The sequence below is a fragment of the Lithobates pipiens genome, unplaced genomic scaffold, assembly GCF_037356315.1.
Source record: "Lithobates pipiens isolate NorthernLeopardFrog02 unplaced genomic scaffold, aLitPip1_a1.2 Scaffold_10, whole genome shotgun sequence".
NCBI lineage: Eukaryota > Metazoa > Chordata > Amphibia > Anura > Ranidae > Lithobates > Lithobates pipiens.
Genome location: NW_027507686.1, coordinates 11,289,155 through 11,305,688, shown reverse-complemented (window position 1 = coordinate 11,305,688; position 16,534 = coordinate 11,289,155). Strand labels below are relative to the sequence as shown.

General features: G+C 48.4%; 1 protein-coding gene across 3 annotated transcripts in view; it reads right to left on the bottom strand.

Annotated features, from left to right (window-relative positions):
• The window catches only part of ZNF536 (zinc finger protein 536), a 602,875-nt gene that overhangs the window by 419,916 nt on the left and 166,425 nt on the right, over positions 1-16,534 (bottom strand). For 2 of the 3 annotated variants that reach the window (XM_077451568.1, XM_077451544.1), the window contains exons 2-3: positions 4,861-4,921; positions 1,019-1,092 (exon numbers count right to left, since the gene is read on the bottom strand). The gene's annotated coding sequence lies outside the window, so the exon portion shown is untranslated. The remainder of the gene's footprint in view (positions 1-1,018; positions 1,093-4,860; positions 4,922-16,534) is intronic. The other variant, XM_077451553.1, reaches the window with a different exon arrangement.

Below are 16,534 nucleotides of genomic sequence, written 5' to 3'. Positions count from 1 at the left end.
TTTTGGAAGAATGGTCAAACATTCCCATAGACAGACTCCTAAACCTTGTGGACGGCCTTCCCAGAAGAGTTGAAGCTGTTATAGCTGCAAAGGGTGGGCCAACTCAATATTGAACCCTACGGAATAAGACTGGGATGCCATTAAAGTTCATATGTGTTTAAAGGCAGGTTACATAGTTAGTCAGGTTGAAAAAAGATACAAGACCATCTAGTTCAACCATAAAAAGAAATAAAAATAATATCATACAATCCAATATACCCACAGTTGATCCAGAGGAAGGCGAAAAAGCCCAGAGCAGGGGGAAAAAAAAAATCCCTTCCTGATCCCCCGAGAGGCAAACGGACTTTCCCAGGATCAACTTTACCTATAAATTATTTGTCCCAATACTTTTGACAATATGGTGTTTATGGCCCTGGCACTTTGATCTCCCTGCCGGCACAGTAAAAGATGGCAGAGCCGGTAAGAGGGAAATGTTTCCCAACCGTCTGCTGCTACACAGAGCAATAATACTAATGCACAGTAGATTGTAAGCTCTAGCGAGCAGGGCCCTCTGATTCCTCTTACCAAATTGTAATGTAACTGTAATGTCTGCCTTCATTTTGTTAAGCGATGCGCAAACTGTTGGCGCTATATAAAACCTGTATAATAATAATAATAATAGGTGATTAGGGTGTGCCCAGGCACCTCCAGCGCACCCTGTGCGCACGCCAATGCTTGTGATCACTTATGTGGTACACGATCTCCCATTCCCCTTTTTCCAGGTCACATGATCTGTCGCAAAATTGGCGAATGTAATTAGTCAGGTGACCTGTCATCGTAGTTGTAACAGATCACATGACCGCCACTTGGTGCTATGAATATGAAAACCGCCTGAACAAAATGAAGCCTCCTGCATCCAGCAAAATCAATTCGCAACAATTTTTAAGAAGCATTTTTACCTTAGAACTAAAACAAATCAATACTTATTTCCATACATCGAAAGAATAAACCACCTTCAGTGGTAACATATTCAACTCACCCAGTTGCGTACATCTGCAGAATCATAGATTCAGTTCAGTTTGTCTGGGTGCAGGGAGAAGGCCAACATTCATACTGCGGGAGAGATGGGAGACGCATCTTAATAATCTTATTAATGGACGGGGAGAAGTCTGATCTACAGTCACTGGCCTTCGGGCTTTATCTCTTTCTAAGAAACAGGAACCAATAGGAAGTTTTCCTAAAATGAACCCGCACTTTGGCATGCAGGGCAAAACGACAGGTTCTCTTTACTGGAGCCCTATTCGGGGGTCAGGTGACACATCCACCGGATAACACGTCCCACTCCTGTTGATACCAACCTTTCCCCACTGCCTTCTTTGCCTACAAAGGCCAGACTAAGAGGCCATGTGTATGCTCAATATTGGAGCTTACACAGGGAAAAGGACCGCCTCCCTGCTCTTACATAGGCGGCGATTGGTTGGTCAAGCACCATACACTGCAATATAGGAGGAAGGGAAGAGAGTCACAGGCTTCCTTATTATCAACAATCCAGTGGCGGCCGCTCCATTAGGGGCACAGGGGCGCCACCCCCTCTAATCCACGCACCCTACTCCTAATCTACATGCAGGCCACCGAACGCATGGATTTTAGTGTTTTTTTTTTTTAAGCACATGATTAGAGTCTGAGGCTCTAATTGGCTTCAAAAAAAGGGTGGGCTCGGGGCACAGAACATTGTGCTCTGAGCCCACCCAGTTGTGTGACAATAGCAAATTAATAATCATAATAATTTACAATTGTTGTTTCTATTATAGTATATAATATAATATATATATATAATCATCCTGACGAAGGTCTTCTGAGCGAAACACTGTGCTCTGAGCCCACCCAGTTGTGTGACAATAGCAAATTAATAATCATAATAATTTACAATTGTTGTTTCTATTATAGTATATAATATAATATATATATATATATATATATAATCATCCTGACGAAGGTCTTCTGAGCGAAACACTGTGCTCTGAGCCCACCCAGTTGTGTGACAATAGCAAATTAATAATCATAATAATTTACAATTGTTGTTTCTATTATAGTATATAATATAATATATATATATATAATCATCCTGACGAAGGTCTTCTGAGCGAAACACTGTGCTCTGAGCCCACCCAGTTGTGTGACAATAGCAAATTAATAATCATAATAATTTACAATTGTTGTTTCTATTATAGTATATAATATAATATATATATATATATATATATATATATATATATATATAATCATCCTGACGAAGGTCTTCTGAGCGAAACACTGTGCTCTGAGCCCACCCAGTTGTGTGACAATAGCAAATTAATAATCATAATAACTTACAATTGTTGTTTCTATTATGGTATATAATATAATATTATATGTATATATATATATATATATATATATATATATATAAAATATATATATATATATATAAAATATAATAATATAATATTCCCGAGGAAGCTCTTCTGAGTGAAACATGTAGAGTAAGAAATGGTTATACATGTAAAAAAAAAAATGATGAAATTCTTGTAAATGTTTACTTTCGATTTTAAAGAATTGTTTAAATAAAATGAATATTCTTCTAAATTGACTGACTATTCTACTTCCTGGTACCTTAAAAGTCCCACCTGCGCAAATTCATATTCGCTAGTGTCTTCCTGCTTCTCCTCCTGGCCAATCAGGAAGTGGAGTAGGAGAACCGATCACATTGGTCACCGAGGAGGAGATGCAGAAGGAAGCCGCCGAGGAGCAGAGGCAGAGGGAAGCCGACAAAGCTGCAACCAAGATGGGGTAAGTGCAGGGCTGGTGGGTGGACCAGCAAGGAACGCGGGGGGGGGGGTGGTAGGTGGCTTGCCAATCGACCAAGCAACGGGAGGGGTTTTTTGATTGACGGACGGGGGGTGTTTTGCCGATCGCCTGAGTGACGGGGGGGTTTGACTGGCAAACCGACCTCCCGAATGGGGGGGGTTTGACTGAAGGACGGACTGAACGGGGGGGGGAGCACCGGCCGCCACTGCAGCAACCACAAACAGCTCCAGCAGATGCCTGGAGAACCAAAGAAGTGAAGGCGAGTATCAGCAGGAGAAGGGATCTTATCAAAAGTATATACAAAAGCCAGAAAAGTAAGACACGACGGCCCCCTAATAAGTCTAATATCACCAATATACAAAATATACTCTAAAACATTATATTATTACAAAAAAACATTTAAAAAGATTATACATAAGGTGGGCAATATAGTTCCACCATACATAAAAACCACACACAGCAGCGCTCAGATAGATTCGAGAAATTCCTACACATTTCGCAGCGACAGTCGCTTCTTCAGGGCTTCAATGTTCCTTTATCTGACTCAAAGCCTAATATTGACAATCCAATGGCCACAAAAGGTATGCTGGGGCAGCCACAAGCCGGAAGTTAGGGACTAGGGATGTTAGGAGATGTTGGCACTTTATTATGGACTGTACATTGTTTCTGTCATTATGGTAACCTATCCGTCAAGTAAAATGTTTGAACGTTGCCTGGTTTGAAGTTACTGAAGGGATGTAATGCAAGTAAGCGGCACACATAGTTCTCCTTCTTGGGTCATTAAACACAGCAGGGTATGAAGATAACGATATAAGAGTTTATATATATGGTGTGAAGATACAGTGGTTACCAAGGGTGACAAACGTTTCTCTAGCAGCCTGTCATTGAGTGTGTACATGTGGGGGGGTGAGATAGCCTCTTTCAGAGAGGGAGATGTTGTCGGCACTCCTACGAAAGTGGTCCGTTTCCCATATCTACGGGGGCAGTTTTTCACTAGCCCTGGGCCCCTTTCACACTGCCGAGACATTGGGGATGCGATTTTGATGCGACTTTGCTGCGATTTCAGTGCGATTTCAGGGAATACCTGTGTAAACTTGAGGTCTACGGACCCCAACTCGCATGAAAGTCGGAACCAAAGTAGCACAGGGACTACTTTGCAGTCGACACGACTTGAAGTCGCACAGATATGAATGGTTATCATTGGATATCATGGGGAATGACTTGTCATGCGACTTTGCAGGCCCCAAGCCGCAGGACAAGTCACACAGGTGTGAAAAGGGCCTTAGGGTTCCCGGTGCTGACACCTTAACTGTGGGCACCCGGGCGGGGACAGTTCGTGGCTTTGCAACCTGCTGCCCACCGCGCACGCGCGAGCCGTGCTGTGTGAAGGGCCCCGCGGTCTTCTGGAACATGTGACTGTCGGGAGAGGAGAACTTTCGTTTGGATCGCCCGGACTATCCAAGCAGAAGTGAATCAGGTACCTGTCAAAACTAGATACCCCCCGCAAAAACTACGTGCCAAAATATGTAGAGGAGGGAGGAGACCTTAAAGAGAACATTCCTCTTTTTAAAGTGATTTTAAAAGTCTTGTGTTTTTTTTCCTATAAAAATAATAAACATGTTATACTTACCTGCTCTGTGAATTTGCACAGGGCAGCCCGGATCCTCCTCTTCTCGGGTCCCTCTTCTGTGATCCTGCCCCCCTTCCTACTGTTCGGTGCCCCCCACAGCAAGCAGCTTCAGACACGAAGCTCCCACCTGGCCCTGCCCCCTCTCTCCCGATTGGCTAGATGGCTTTGATTGACAGCAGCAGGACAGATGAGACACTTGTGCACATCGCTGAACAGAGGGGGACCTCAGGTAAGTGTTAGGGGGGCTGCTGCACATATTCGTTTTTAGTTTTTTTTTTATCTTAATGCATAGAAAATCCTTCTGCCTTTACAACCCTTTTAATCATAAATATAATATAATATAGTAAAATAATAATAATAATAATAAATATGATTACATTATTATAATGGTGCTGCACACTCACCTGGACCACTGAATTCAGCTCTAGTGGATGGAAGGAGCCATAGGCAGCACTTTAACTGGTCCTAAAAGAAAAAAAAAGTCACAAATGAATAAAGTGTAAAGTTTTTCACTGAATGGCTAACAGGAAAGTGCTAAACAGTACTAAACAGTGATAAACAAACAAAAAAATAACTTATTAATTATCATTATCTATTACTATTACTAAAGCACCAACATATTATGGAGCAATGTCTATTGAGGGGACCCTGTCACCAGAAATTTTCCGGTTACTTTTCATTAAGTGGCAAGGCTACTAAATTACCATTTATATTGTTTTTTTTTTGGGGGGGGGGGTTCTCCCTTCCTTCCCTCCCTTCTGTCTTCCTTCCTTCCCTCCCTTCTGTCGTCCTTCCTTCCCTCCCTCCTGTCTTCCTTCCTTCCCTCCCTCCTGTCTTCCTTCCTTCCCTCCCTCCTGTCTTCCTTCCTTCCCTCCCTCCTGTCTTCCTTCCTTCCCTCCCTCCTGTCTTCCTTCCTTCCCTCCCTCCTGTCTTCCTTCCTTCCCTCCCTCCTGTCTTCCTTCCTTCCCTCCCTTCTGTCTTCCTTCCTTCCCTCCCTTCTGTCTCACTTCCTTCCCTCCCTTCTGTCTTCCTTCCTTCCCTCCCTTCTGTCTTCCTTACTTCCTTCCCTCCCTTCTGTCTTCCTTCCTTCCCTCCCTTCTGTCATCCTTCCTTCCCTCCTTCCTGTGTTCCTTCCTTCCCTCCCTCCTGTCTTCCTTCCTTCCCTCCCTCCTGTCTTCCTTCCTTCCATTCCTTCTGTCTTCCTTCCTTCCCTCCCTTCTGTCTCCCTTCCTTCCCTCCCTTCTGTCGTCCTTCCTTCCCTCCCTTCTGTCTTCCTTCCTTCCCTCCTGTCTCCCTTCCTTCCCTCCCTCCTGTCTTCCTTCCTTCCCTCCCTTCGGTCTTCCTTCCTTCCCTCCCTCCTGTCTCCCTTCCTTCCCTCCCTTCTGTTTTCCTTCCTTTCCTCCCTCCCTACTGTCTTCCTTCCTTCCCTCCCTCCTGTCTCCCTTCCTTCCCTCCCTTCAGTCTTCCTTCCTTCCTTCCCTCCCTCCCTCCTGTCTCCCTTCCTTCCCTCCCTTCTGTCTCCCTTTCTTCCCTCCCTTCTGTCTTCCTTCCTTCCCTCCCTTCTGTCTTGCTTCCTTCCCTCCCTTCTGTCTTCCTTCCTTCCCTCCCTCCTGTCTTCCTTCCTTCCCTCCTGTCTTCCTTCCTTCCCTCCCTTCTGTCTTCCTTCCTTCCCTCCCTCCTGTCTTCCTTCCTTCCCTACTTCCTTTTTTATCCCCTTCCCTTCTTCCTTGCCTACTTCGCTCATTTCCTCCTTCCTTCATTTCCTCCTTCCTGTTTCAATAGTTTTTTTTTTTTTTTTTTTAGGAAAACAAGTAAATAAAAGAAAAAAGGATCAATGAATGGAACAGCGAACGATCCTCATCTGCTCCAAGCATGTAACATACAAATGCAAGACTTGGTAGAAATTGATGAGGCCCATAGCACATAGGTAAGTTAAGGTAAGTATGTCCTAGGGAGTGATTCTAATTGTGGTGGGGATGGGCGACCACTCACATGACATCGATTACTGCTCCCGATGAAAGGGAGCAGTAGATCCCTGTCATGGCACTAGGCAGAACAGGGAAATGGCTTGTTTACGTAGGCATCTCCCCGTTCTGAGGCTCCGTGACACGATTGAAGGGCACCGATGGACATCGATTCTGCGGGACCGGCGGGCACGGTCACACTGTACGCGGTGGGCGTGCACGCCCACTAGCCCCGCCAATTAAAGGGGACGCGCAGTTACGCCCATTTGCTCACCGCTGCCTTTGTGCCGACGTATATTGGCAAGTGGTTAATCACAATGAAATGGTATTTATGGCAATAATGCCTCATATTCATATCTAGTGATGGACGAACTTCCGACGGGACGTTTCGCGAACGCGAAACGCGAACGGACACAAACGTTCGCGAAAACGACCGTTCGCCGCGGGCTCCATTGACTTCAATGGGAGGCGAATTTCGCAAACCTTTAGGTCGAATTTGCGGCCACGGGGTAATTATTAGGGGGTAGCACGTAGTCCCACCACCTGGACAATAGCATAATACATGTATGAGGTGAATTTGGGATCGATAACTACAAGCATTTTTTTTTTATTTGGGAAATTGTTCTGACAATTCAGGACTATGGAGCTAATGAAGGCAATGGAGGAGAGGGAAGGTCAGGGACCAGGGTAGGCAAACAAGAGGGTGCAGGAGATACAGAGCACTGACAGCAGCACCGTAATACAGAGCACTGACATCAGCACCGTGACATACAGCGCTGACAGCAGCTCCGTGACATACAGCGCTGACAGCAGCTCCGTGACATACAGCGCTGACAGCAGCTCCGTGACATACAGCGCTGACAGCAGCTCCGTGACATACAGCGCTGACAGCAGCTCCGTGACATACAGCGCTGACAGCAGCACCGTGACATACAGCGCTGACAGCAGCTCCGTGACATACAGCGCTGACAGCAGCTCCGTGACATACAGCGCTGACAGCAGCTCCGTGACATACAGCACTGACAGCAGCTCCGTGACATACAGCGCTGACAGCAGCTCCGTGACATACAGCGCTGACAGCAGCACCGTGACATACAGCGCTGACAGCAGCTCCGTGACATACAGCGCTGACAGCAGCTCCGTGACATACAGCGCTGACAGCAGCTCCGTGACATACAGCGCTGACAGCAGCTCCGTGACATACAGCGCTGACAGCAGCTCCGTGACATACAGCGCTGACAGCAGCTCCGTGACATACAGCGCTGACAGCAGCTCCGTGACATACAGCGCTGACAGCAGCTCCGTGACATACAGCGCTGACAGCAGCTCCGTGACATACAGCGCTGACAGCAGCTCCGTGACATACAGCGCTGACAGCAGCACCGTAAGCAGCCCCAGGAGGAAGTCAGCACAGCACAGGGATGGTGTGATCCCCTCATAATAAGAACCCCCAGGAGGAAGTCAGCACAGCACAGGGATGGTGGGAGCCCCTCATAATAAGAACACCCAGGAGGAAGTCAGCACAGCACAGGGATGGTGGGAACCCCTCATAATAAGCAGCCCCAGTAGAAATATGACACCGCTCAACCTCTTCAAAGAGGAGGGTAGGGGCATATAGTACGGTGTGCTTTTTTGGGTCAGGGAAGTGAGCCAAATGAATTAAGAAGGTCTGTGTGCTTGATTCCAAAAATTGTTTATAGACATATACATGGTCTACTGATCACATGTGTTGAATTCCTCCGAGATCCATGCCTCATTCATTTTTAGAAATGTGAGGTAGTTAACACTGTGGTGAGCTAGGCGAGTACGCTTATCGGTCACAATCCCCCCTGCTGCGCTGAACGTCCTTTCGGACAGGACACTGGATGAGGGGCAAGCCAACAGTTCGATTGCAAATTGGGCAAGCTCTGGCCAGAGGTCAAGCCTGCCCACCCAGTAGTCTAGGGGTTCATCACTCCTCAGAGCGTCCACATCGGCCGTTAACCCAATGTAGTCGGACACCTGACGGTCTAGGCGTTCCCTGATGCTGGATCCGGATGACACCTGTCGATGGGTCGGCTGAAAGAATGACCTCATATCCGAAGTCACCAACACATCTTCAAACCGGCCTCTTCTTGCAGGCGCTGTTGGATTGGTACCCGCAAATCCTTCTCTGGGAGTGGGAATTGCTCCTCTGCCAGCGCACGCAAAAGCAGAATGCAGCATTTCTCGAAGCAAGGCCTGGAAGTGCTGCATTCTGACAGCCCTCTGCGACGGCGGTAACATTTCCGCCATTTTGTGTTTGTACCGGGGGTCTAAGTACGTTGCCACCCAGTACTGGTCCTTGACCCTCATGCTTTTTATACGGGGGTCCCTATTAAAACACTGGAGCATGAAGGCCCCCATTTGCACTAAAGTGGAAGCGGTGTGGTGGCCTGGCTCCTGCTCATCATCCAGGATAATGTCGTCCTCTTCATTCTCCTCTCCCCATCCTCGCACAACAGGGATCCCAGAAAGGTTTAAAGCATGCTCTTCTTGCTCCTGCTCATCCGCCCCGGCACCATCCTCCTCTGACTCCTCATCAGACTCCTGTTGTTGACTTGTCTCAGATAGAGTAGCCCCCCCTGGGAATTCATCCAGCATTGCGACTTCCTCATCTTCCCGCTCCTGCTCCTCCACAGCCTGATCAATGACACGACGCAATGCACGCTCCAGAAAGAAGGCATAAGGTACCATGTCACTGATGGCGCCATGGCTGCGACTGACCAGTTTGGTGATCTCCTCAAATGGCCGCAGAAGTCTGCATGTGTCGCGCATGAGCAGCCACTGGCGCGGTGAAAAAAAACCCAGCTCCCCAGAACCGTTTCTTTCGCAGAGTTCATACAGGTAGACGTTAACTGCACGTTTCTGCTGGAGCAGCCTATCAAGCATATAGAAGGTTGAGTTCCATCGCGTCGGGCAATCGCAAATAAGACGTCTGACCGGCAGATGGTGTCGCCGCTGAATGTCAGCAAGGCGAGCCATGGCCGTGTAAGATCTTCTGAAATGGGCCGAGATTTTCCTTGCCTGCCGCAAGATGTCCTGGACCCCAGGGTATTTGACAAGGAATCGCTGCACGACCAAGTTTAAGACGTGTGCCATGCACGGCACGTGCGTGATTTTGCCCTGTTTCAATGCGCTAAGCAGATTGGCACCGTTGTCACACACCACTTTACCAACTGTCAAATTGAGCGGTGTTAGCCACTCATCTGCCTGTGAACGCAAAGCTGAAAGGAGTGCCGGGCCAGTGTGGCTCTTTGCTTCCAGGCACAACAGACGCAGCACGGCATGGCAACGTCTCACCTGGCATGTGGAATAGGTTCTGGGGAGCTTGGGCGGTGCAGTGGAAGAGACGCTAGCAGCGGAAAAGGAGGAGGCAGCTGAGGAGGAGAGGGAGGAGGATGGAGTAGGAGGAGGAGAAGAAGAGTCAGGCCTGCATGCAATCCGTGGCGGTAAAACCAAATCTACACGGGTGCCACGGGTTACATGCTTGACGGCCGTCAGAAGGTTCACCCAGTGGGCAGTAAAACTGATATACCTTCCCTGCCCGTGTTTGCTAGACCACGTGTCTGTGGTCAGATGTATCTTGGCACCGACACTGTGTGCCAGAGATACATTCACTTGCCGCTGAACATGGCCATATAGCTCTGGGATGCCCTTCTCTGAGAAATACTTCCTTCCTGGGACCTTCCATTGTGGTGTTCCAATGGCCACAAATTTGCGAAAGGCCTCCGAGTCCACCAGTTTATATGGCAGTAGTTGGCGGGCTATGAGTTCTGACAAGCCAGCCGCCAACCGTTGGGCAAGAGGGTTATCCGGCGTCATCATTTTTTTACGCTCAAACATTAGGCCCACGGAAGCCTGCCTTTTTGCAGAAAAATGTGAGCTTGGCGTGATGGAAGGTGGAGTGGAGGACAATTGTGAGGAGAGAGGAGAAGGAGAAGTAGAAGACGAGGCTGGACGGTGAGAGCCTGCAGTGTGGCTTTGTGTGTTCCGTTGCTCCCACTGGGCTCGGTGATGGCTGCTCATGTGCCTTCTTAAGGCGGTCGTCCCTAGGTGAGTATTGGGCTTACCGCGACTAACGCGTTGACTGCAAAGATTGCAGATGGCAACGCTATTGTCAGCAGCGGACACGTTAAAAAAAGCCCACACTGCGGAGCCATGTGCCGGTGTCCTGGGAGCGCCAGATGTGACCGTACATGGTCGATGACTCGCTCCTGATACATTTGCAGTCTGCTTTGTCCCTGCTGTGCAATGTAAGTCATTGCTGCTTCTCCTCCCTATCTGCTGGTCCATATCTCCCTCTGAACTCCCCTCCTCTTCCTCTCTTGTGGGCACCCACGTGACATCACTAGACACGTCATCATCAACGTCACCTTCCCCACCGCTATAAGTAGAGTAGGCAGCAACACCGGGGACCAACCTCCTCCTTGGGCTGATCTGGGTACTGGCGTCAGACTGCTGAGTAGCGCTTGTTGCTACCTCCTCTTCCTGATCCAATACCAAGAGTGGCTGCGCATCAGAAATGTCCTCTTGATATGGATCGGAAAATAATTCCAGTGACTCAAGCGGAAGGTATGTGGTGGTGGTGGTGGTGGTCGTGTTGTTGGTGGTAGTGTCTTTGGGGGTGCACATAGCAGAGAGTGAAGAAGAGGGTGCAGATCGAGAGGATGAGGAGGGTGCAGAAGAGTAAGGCTGAGCGAGCCACTCAACCAAGTCTGGTGCATCCTTTAAAGTAATTGAACGCACCTTCTGCAACTTCCCACTTTGGCTCAAGCCTGTTGCTCCTGCCCTACCCCTACCACCCCTGCGGAAGGGCCTGCCTCTTCCTCTGCATGTCATTTTTTAAATGACCCTGTGACAAAACTCTTAGTCCCTATACCGCTGAAGGACTGCTGCAGTATAGGTGAGCGGTCAGCAGTGGTGCACGTCAACCCTATCTATTGTGGACCTATAGCGGTCCTTACAGAACAGCAGACTGTACCGCACTCAAGCCTATGTACCGTAGCACCCTATACCAAGTTACCAGTCCTTATAAGAACTTTTGTGGACCAAGCAGGTTGTGTATTAGTGTTTAGCAGACTGTACGTCAGTCCCTATACCGCTGAAGGACTGCTGCAGTATAGGGCAGCGGTCAGCAGTGGTGCACGTCAACCCTATCTATTGTGGACCGATAGCGGTCCTTACAGAACAGCAGACTGTACCGCACTCAAGCCTATGTACCGTAGCACCCTATACCAAGTTACCAGTCCTTATAAGAACTTTTGTGGACCAAGCAGGTTGTGTGTTAGTGTTTAGCAGACTGTGCGTCAGTCCCTATACCGCTGAAGGACTGCTGCAGTATAGGGCAGCGGTCAGCAGTAGTGCACGGCAACCCTATGTATTGTGGACCGATAGCGGTCCTTACAGAACAGCAGACTGTAACGCACTCAGGCCTATGTACCGTAGCACCCTATACCAAGTTACCAGTCCTTATAAGAACTTTTGTGGACCAAGCAGGTTGTGTGTTAGTGATTAGCAGACTGTACGTCAGTCCCTATACCAATGAAGGACTGCTGCAGTATAGGGCAGCGGTCAGCAGTAGTGCACGGCAACCCTATGTATTGTGGACCGATAGCGGTCCTTACAGAACAGCAGACTGTAACGCACTCAGGCCTATGTACCGTAGCACCCTATACCAAGTTACCAGTCCTTATAAAAACTTTTGTGGACCAAGCAGGTTGTGTGTTAGTGTTTAGCAGACTGTGCGTCAGTCCCTATACCGCTGAAGGACTGCTGCAGTATAGGGCAGCGGTCAGCAGTGGTGCACGTCAACCCTATCTATTGTGGACCGATAGCGGTCCTTACAGAACAGCAGACTGTACCGCACTCAAGCCTATGTACCGTAGCACCCTATACCAAGTTACCAGTCCTTATAAGAACTTTTGTGGACCAAGCAGGTTGTGTATTAGTGTTTAGCAGACTGTACGTCAGTCCCTATACCGCTGAAGGACTGCTGCAGTATAGGGCAGCGGTCAGCAGTGGTGCACGTCAACCCTATCTATTGTGGACCGATAGCGGTCCTTACAGAACAGCAGACTGTACCGCACTCAAGCCTATGTACCGTAGCACCCTATACCAAGTTACCAGTCCTTATAAGAACTTTTGTGGAACAAGCAGGTTGTGTGTTAGTGATTAGCAGACTGTACGTCAGTCCCTATACCAATGAAGGACTGCTGCAGTATAGGGCAGCGGTCAGCAGTAGTGCACGGCAACCCTATGTATTGTGGACCGATAGCGGTCCTTACAGAACAGCAGACTGTACTGCACTCAGGCCTATGTACCGTAGCACCCTATACCAAGTTACCAGTCCTTATAAAAACTTTTGTGGACCAAGCAGGTTGTGTGTTAGTGTTTAGCAGACTGTGCGTCAGTCCCTATACCGCTGAAGGACTGCTGCAGTATAGGGCAGCGGTCAGCAGTAGTGCACGGCAACCCTATGTATTGTGGACCGATAGCGGTCCTTACAGAACAGCAGACTGTAACGCACTCAGGCCTATGTACCGTAGCACCCTATACCAAGTTACCAGTCCTTATAAGAACTTTTGTGGACCAAGCAGGTTGTGTGTTAGTGATTAGCAGACTGTACGTCAGTCCCTATACCAATGAAGGACTGCTGCAGTATAGGGCAGCGGTCAGCAGTAGTGCACGGCAACCCTATGTATTGTGGACCGATAGCGGTCCTTACAGAACAGCAGACTGTAACGCACTCAGGCCTATGTACCGTAGCACCCTATACCAAGTTACCAGTCCTTATAAAAACTTTTGTGGACCAAGCAGGTTGTGTGTTAGTGTTTAGCAGACTGTGCGTCAGTCCCTATACCGCTGAAGGACTGCTGCAGTATAGGGCAGCGGTCAGCAGTGGTGCACGTCAACCCTATCTATTGTGGACCGATAGCGGTCCTTACAGAACAGCAGACTGTACCGCACTCAAGCCTATGTACCGTAGCACCCTATACCAAGTTACCAGTCCTTATAAGAACTTTTGTGGACCAAGCAGGTTGTGTATTAGTGTTTAGCAGACTGTACGTCAGTCCCTATACCGCTGAAGGACTGCTGCAGTATAGGGCAGCGGTCAGCAGTGGTGCACGTCAACCCTATCTATTGTGGACCGATAGCGGTCCTTACAGAACAGCAGACTGTACCGCACTCAAGCCTATGTACCGTAGCACCCTATACCAAGTTACCAGTCCTTATAAGAACTTTTGTGGAACAAGCAGGTTGTGTGTTAGTGATTAGCAGACTGTACGTCAGTCCCTATACCAATGAAGGACTGCTGCAGTATAGGGCAGCGGTCAGCAGTAGTGCACGGCAACCCTATGTATTGTGGACCGATAGCGGTCCTTACAGAACAGCAGACTGTAACGCACTCAGGCCTATGTACCGTAGCACCCTATACCAAGTTACCAGTCCTTATAAGAACTTTTGTGGAACAAGCAGGTTGTGTGTTAGTGATTAGCAGACTGTACGTCAGTCCCTATACCAATGAAGGACTGCTGCAGTATAGGGCAGCGGTCAGCAGTAGTGCACGGCAACCCTATGTATTGTGGACCGATAGCGGTCCTTACAGAACAGCAGACTGTAACGCACTCAGGCCTATGTACCGTAGCACCCTATACCAAGTTACCAGTCCTTATAAGAACTTTTGTGGACCAAGCAGGTTGTGTGTTAGTGATTAGCAGACTGTACGTCAGTCCCTATACCAATGAAGGACTGCTGCAGTATAGGGCAGCGGTCAGCAGTAGTGCACGGCAACCCTATGTATTGTGGACCGATAGCGGTCCTTACAGAACAGCAGACTGTACTGCACTCAGGCCTATGTACCGTAGCACCCTATACCAAGTTACCAGTCCTTATAAGAACTTTTGTGGACCAAGCAGGTTGTGTGTTAGTGTTTAGCAGACTGTGCGTCAGTCCCTATACCGCTGAAGGACTGCTGCAGTATAGGGCAGCGGTCAGCAGTAGTGCACGGCAACCCTATGTATTGTGGACCGATAGCGGTCCTTACAGAACAGCAGACTGTAACGCACTCAGGCCTATGTACCGTAGCACCCTATACCAAGTTACCAGTCCTTATAAGAACTTTTGTGGACCAAGCAGGTTGTGTGTTAGTGATTAGCAGACTGTACGTCAGTCCCTATACCAATGAAGGACTGCTGCAGTATAGGGCAGCGGTCAGCAGTAGTGCACGGCAACCCTATGTATTGTGGACCGATAGCGGTCCTTACAGAACAGCAGACTGTAACGCACTCAGGCCTATGTACCGTAGCACCCTATACCAAGTTACCAGTCCTTATAAAAACTTTTGTGGACCAAGCAGGTTGTGTGTTAGTGTTTAGCAGACTGTGCGTCAGTCCCTATACCGCTGAAGGACTGCTGCAGTATAGGGCAGCGGTCAGCAGTAGTGCACGGCAACCCTATGTATTGTGGACCGATAGCGGTCCTTACAGAACAGCAGACTGTAACGCACTCAGGCCTATGTACCGTAGCACCCTATACCAAGTTACCAGTCCTTATAAGAACTTTTGTGGACCAAGCAGGTTGTGTGTTAGTGATTAGCAGACTGTACGTCAGTCCCTATACCAATGAAGGACTGCTGCAGTATAGGGCAGCGGTCAGCAGTAGTGCACGGCAACCCTATGTATTGTGGACCGATAGCGGTCCTTACAGAACAGCAGACTGTAACGCACTCAGGCCTATGTACCGTAGCACCCTATACCAAGTTACCAGTCCTTATAAGAACTTTTGTGGAACAAGCAGGTTGTGTGTTAGTGATTAGCAGACTGTACGTCAGTCCCTATACCAATGAAGGACTGCTGCAGTATAGGGCAGCGGTCAGCAGTAGTGCACGGCAACCCTATGTATTGTGGACCGATAGCGGTCCTTACAGAACAGCAGACTGTAACGCACTCAGGCCTATGTACCGTAGCACCCTATACCAAGTTACCAGTCCTTATAAGAACTTTTGTGGACCAAGCAGGTTGTGTGTTAGTGATTAGCAGACTGTACGTCAGTCCCTATACCAATGAAGGACTGCTGCAGTATAGGGCAGCGGTCAGCAGTAGTGCACGGCAACCCTATGTATTGTGGACCGATAGCGGTCCTTACAGAACAGCAGACTGTACTGCACTCAGGCCTATGTACCGTAGCACCCTATACCAAGTTACCAGTCCTTATAAAAACTTTTGTGGACCAAGCAGGTTGTGTGTTAGTGTTTAGCAGACTGTGCGTCAGTCCCTATACCGCTGAAGGACTGCTGCAGTATAGGGCAGCGGTCAGCAGTAGTGCACGGCAACCCTATGTATTGTGGACCGATAGCGGTCCTTACAGAACAGCAGACTGTAACGCACTCAGGCCTATGTACCGTAGCACCCTATACCAAGTTACCAGTCCTTATAAGAACTTTTGTGGACCAAGCAGGTTGTGTGTTAGTGATTAGCAGACTGTACGTCAGTCCCTATACCAATGAAGGACTGCTGCAGTATAGGGCAGCGGTCAGCAGTAGTGCACGGCAACCCTATGTATTGTGGACCGATAGCGGTCCTTACAGAACAGCAGACTGTACCGCACCCAAGCCTATGTACCGTAGCACCCTAGACAGACCAAGTTACCAGTCCTGATAAAGAGCTTTGTGGAACAAGTGAGTTGTGAATGATTAGCAGACTGCAGCAGAAGGGCAGCAGTCAAGTATAATATTCTTTCTATATTTGGAAGAAAGAATATTATACGTGTACAAGCCTATTACCGTACCACTGATACCAGTCCTGAAAAGAACCTTTGTGGAACTAATAGTAACAGCAAGTCTTTAAAATTATCCTCACTGCCTGACACACTGCTTCCTGCCTGTCCCTATACAAATTGGCAAAAAAGAGTAGGCTGGAACGATTAGCTGGAACAGCTCTTTTGTGGACCTGATAGTAACAGCTAATGATGATGATGATGATGATGATGAAGAAAGACTAATCTGGCTGAGCTGTCCCTAAAATAGCAGCATACAGCGCTCTGTCCCTTTATCTAAACTGACAAAAGAAACTCAGGCTGCTGACCTAACACCTAT